At 47.9% G+C, this 4,885-nt stretch overlaps 1 pseudogene; it reads right to left on the reverse strand.

Moving 5' to 3' along the window:
* On the reverse strand, positions 1-707 carry LOC110313812 (annotated as a pseudogene).
* Between the last annotated feature and the right edge of the window lie 4,178 nt (positions 708-4,885).

Raw genomic sequence — 4,885 nt, forward strand, 5'->3', positions numbered from 1 at the left:
TTACTCAACACGTATTTTCCACTCATCTTTTCTCCCCATGTTTTCTGTCAGCCTGGCAAGCCTGTCTGCCTCCAAGGCCTCTGCCAGTCTCTTCCTGGCTTTCTTTACTTTCTAGGTCTGTTTCCGGGTGTTTGCAACAGTTCTCCTTGTATGTAGTAAGATGGTGACAGATTAAGAGGCACTGGCATTGTTACCCCTGGACTGGAGAAAGAAGGCTACAGCTGAAGGGCCACTTCCTCAGTCTTTTCCAAGTGTTGGGGTTGGGCAGAGGTGACTTCTCCAGGCATGAGTTGCTACTCAGTACCACTTTGGTCATTGGCTTCATCCTGCATTCCCAGTGCAGTTCCTTCTGCCGGCTTTGTGAGCTTCAGTGGACATGGTAGGTTCCCTTTACTCTCTCCAACTTGATGATCCTGCAGTCCCTTCAATGCACAGAGCTGCTGGGGTTTCTTCAGCTTTGCTTCCTCTCTCCTGGACCTGGTTTCATTGTCAGGGTATGATGTTATTGTGGTCACAGGCTATGGGCAGATGCAACTTCTCCACCTCACAGGATTTCTGGAAGTAACACCAGGTCAGTGTTTGGCCTTTATCTTGCTCTGGGCAACCTGGATCTCTCTTCTCTTCTGTAATTTGTTGGGTGTCATACTTCTTGTGAACCTTCCTATCAAAGGCTGGCTTGAAACTGAGTTTCCTGAAGGCCCTTCCATGGTTGTAGAATTTGTCTTAAAGGCTCCACTGCAGAGATGCAGACAAGGCCTGAGTTGCTGGAAATAGCCAAGTCATTGAACTTTTAAGTGGAGCAAAAGTGGGATGATAAAAGAAGGTCCCTTGGGAAGTCCTTTTAGGGTGATACCTTATTCTAGCTACTGTCTCTGTTTCCTGGCCTATGACCACAGTGTGAATACATGCTCTGGCTACCAGAGATAGAGACACTTCCATCTAAACTGAACTAACACTCACTCACTCTCTCTCTCTCTCTCTCTCTCTCTCTCTCTCTCTCTCTCTCTCTCTGAAACCATGAGTCAGTTTTTTTGTTTTTTTGTTTGTTTGTTTTGTTTGTTTGTTTTGATTTTTGTTGTCTTTTTGTCGAGTCTTTGGTCACAGGGTCTCAAAGGAACTCAAACTCTGTTGTTTGCATTTGATACTCCAATTCTATTTCACTATTCTTCACTCTAGAAGTATGAACAAAGCCTTCCTTGTGTGGAAAAAACAGTGTCTACTGCTCTTCTGGCACCGCACCACTGTCAGCAGCAGTGTGTCTCAATGGAGTCACCTCTGTCCATCCTGACAGAGGTCTACTCTTCGGCCACTAGAACACATGTGACTCCAGAGTTTCATGCCATCAGCCTCTGAGAGCAGATTTGAGGCTGTTGACCAACTAGTGGCTACACATGTTTCTTAAGTCATAGGGTACAGGGAGCTTCTGCATTGACTTCTTAACCCAAAGGGCAATACACGGGCTGCTGGCTTTAGAAGCATTCAAGAGCAACTTTGGAGTTATATTTGTGAGAAAGAGCTCCCAGAAAAATGTCATCAAGCATCAAGCCATAAGATTCTCTAAGGCCAGGGTCAGTCCTTAAACATAGGAAATAGGACTGCTAGCCCATGCTAGACTCTGGTCTATGTTGGGTCCTATTTGTCTTATTAAATGATTCTGTGAGCACTGGATACATTCTGTTTAAGTCACATTCTGAGTCATACTGCCAATGGCACACTTGGTTTTCATTCAGTGGTATAGCACTTGCTTAGCATTCATGAAGCCCTGGGTCAAATACACAGCACTGGAAACAGTTGTGTGATGTGATTTGGCTTCTGGAGAGACTAGCTAAAATATCATCAGCAATAAAATTCAGCTTCAGCTCAAGTACATCTTTTTAGTTTGCTGACCATCAATGAGGGACATTTGCTGACATTTGTCCTGTTGTAGGGGGTGGAAAAAAGAATAAGGAAGCTCAGAGAATGAATGGAAATATGCAGTGTCTAGGGGTAGGAGGTAGAGTGACTCTCTAAGAAGTGCCAGAGACCTGGGATGGCTCTAGACTCAGGACTCAATGTGGGGGTGACCTTAGCCAAAGTGTCCAACAGTGGGGGGAGAGAACTTGAAGAGTCCATCTCTAGTAAACAGACAGGGCCTCAAGTGAAGAAGCAGGGTTACCATCCCACAGTCAAAATTTCTGATCCAGAATTGTTCCTGTCTAAAAGAACTGCAGAGACAAAAATGGAGAAGAGACTGAAGGAAAGTCGGTCCAATGACCTGCCCGACTTGGGATCCATCCCATGAAGGGGGACCAAGGCAAGGCCTGACACTACTACTGATGCTATGATGTGCTTACAGACACAAGTCTAGCATGGCTGTCTCTGAGAGACCCTACCAGCAGCTGACTGAGACAGATGCAGATACAGCCAACCATTGGACTGAAGTTGGGGACCCCTATGTTTGAGCTAGGAGAAGAATTGAAGAAGCTCAAGGGGAAGGTGATTCCATAGGAATACCAGCAGTCTCAACATCCCAGACCCTGGGCACTTCCAGAGACTGATCCACCAACCAGGCAGCATACACTGGCTGGTCTGAGATCCCCCCGCCCCACCTGCCCCCACACATATATAGCAGAGGACTTCCTGGTCTGGCCATGGTGGGAAAAGATACCTGTAATCCTTGAGAGACTTGAGGTTCCAAGAAAAGAAGGTGTGCCTGGGGGAGAGAAGGAGGGGCACCCTCTCAGAGGCAAAGGGGAGGAGGAATGGGATGAGGAACTGTGGGAGGATATTGGGAGGGGGCAATGGCTGGAATGTAAGTAAATGAAATAAGTAAAAAAGAACCATTGTAATTCAACAGTCAACAATTTTGATCAAATTTCATTTCTTTCTTTTCTTTCTTTTTCTATACCTATCTTAGTTATGGTTGCTATTGCTATGGTGAAAACACCATGACCAAAAGCATCTTGGGAAGGACAAGGTTTATTTCACTCCCAGTTCCACATATCAGTTTATCATTAAAAGCAGTGAGGGCAGGAACTCAAAGCAGGAACCTGGAGGCAGGAGCTGATGCAGAGGCCATGGAGGGGTGATGCTTACTGGCTTGTTCCCCATAGTTAATTCAGCTTACTTTTTTATAGAACCCAGGACTACCAGTACAGGGTTGGTACCACCCACAATGGGCTAGACACTACCACATCAAGCACTAGTTAAGAAAATGCCTAATAGGCTCGCCTATAGCCTGATCTTATGGAGGCATGTTTTTTTAATTTTCAAAATTTAAAGATGAGGGCTTCTCATATGACTAGAATTTGTGGCTAGTAGACATAAACTAGCCAGCCCATACCCCACTAGAGATCTCCATTCCTTTTGATTCTCCTTAAGAAATATCTTGCCACTCCCAGTCCATGAGCAAAAAAGACACCTTGTTGGTGGTATTGTTCTTATATCAGTCAAGAGCAGAGCAGATGACTGTCCTTTGTTCATCTTAGCTTGATCCTGGCTTGGTGGCCAAAGCTGTCATATGCCTAGGACCCATCAAATCAAATCAAATACAGGCAGTGCAAGTACAGAAGAAGAAAGACAGACAGAGACTGTGGACTGCAATGCCACCCACAGACCTGCCCTCGAGTGTATGGCATAGGCATGTCATAGACACCTACACACCACACATGTGGATGAAAGATGTCACCCAGGGGTCTGCCAGTCACATGGCCAGCCTGGAACTGGAGGAAACACCAGAGTACTTAGTGGTCAGATGGGAGAGAGAACAGTGGAACGACTTGAGCATTATGAAGAAGGAACTGGAGACTGGAGGGTGGAGAGGAGTAGCCTATTTTTTGAGTCTCTAGTCCTGCCATCTAGAGCCATGGGGAGGTCCCAGTCTGAGCTCCTGATGAGGGCCATGTCTGAGTCTGTGACTATGCAGTGACAGGGGTTCATGTTGATTTCCCTGACTCACATTATGACTAGAGAACATGGGGATGTCCCTGGTTGGGGTAGCAGCTCTGGACCACCAAGATGTTCAGGAGCTATGTAAAACTGGCCCTGCCCCACACTGGATATAAGGCCCCATCTCTCACCTCGAAGCAACCTGGAGAGTGGGCCCTGTGCCTCATCCAGGCAGAACAGTGGAGCTGGCCCCAAGGGCATTCATCTGCCGAGCTGTAGAGGTGATGCCCCTCCCCTTCATTTAGCAGGTTGGAAAGATGCCTACAGGGCCAGGAATTCAGGAAAGCTAGCTTTGTTCCTTACCAGCTGCTCAAGAGACCTGGGCTGAAGCCTCTCCTGGACAGCACAGCAGACCTGAATGTAGTGCTGGGGGAGCAAGTGAGCCAGCCCAAAGGGCAAGAGCACAGGACATCTGGCCCTACCACTCATCCACCCTGGGGTGGCATGGGTGCCGCGGTGATGGTTTCTCCTTCCTCCTTTCCTCTTGCCACATATGAATCAGGAGATCTGCCCTTGGGGTCATGAAGTCAGGAGAGCCTGTCTTGCCCTTTGCCTGTTGCAACACTCTAGAAAGCGGGCCCTGCATCTCTCCAGGGCAGCACAGTAGTGATAGCCCTCTTTGAGATAATGCAGGTGAGCCAGCCCTGAGGATGAGCACTAGGGAAAACTGGCTCCACCACTAGTATGCCTTAAGGTGATGAAGGTATGGGGGTGGTGCCTTCTCCCCCTTCCCCCTCACCACCTGTTGTAGTTTGGAGAGCTGGCCCTGGAGGGCATGAGAGTTAGAGAGCTAGCCCTACCACATTACTGGGTGTCGCAATCTGGAGAACAGGCCCTGCATCTCACCTGGCCAATACAATAAAGCTGGCCCTGATGGTGAAGGCATGGGTGAGCCAGCCCTGAGGGCATGAGAGCAGGAAAGCTGACCCTGCCTCCTGATGATGACAGCATTGGGTGG

The sequence above is a fragment of the Mus pahari genome, chromosome X (genome assembly GCF_900095145.1).
Source record: "Mus pahari chromosome X, PAHARI_EIJ_v1.1, whole genome shotgun sequence".
In the NCBI taxonomy this organism is placed as follows: Eukaryota; Metazoa; Chordata; class Mammalia; order Rodentia; family Muridae; genus Mus; species Mus pahari.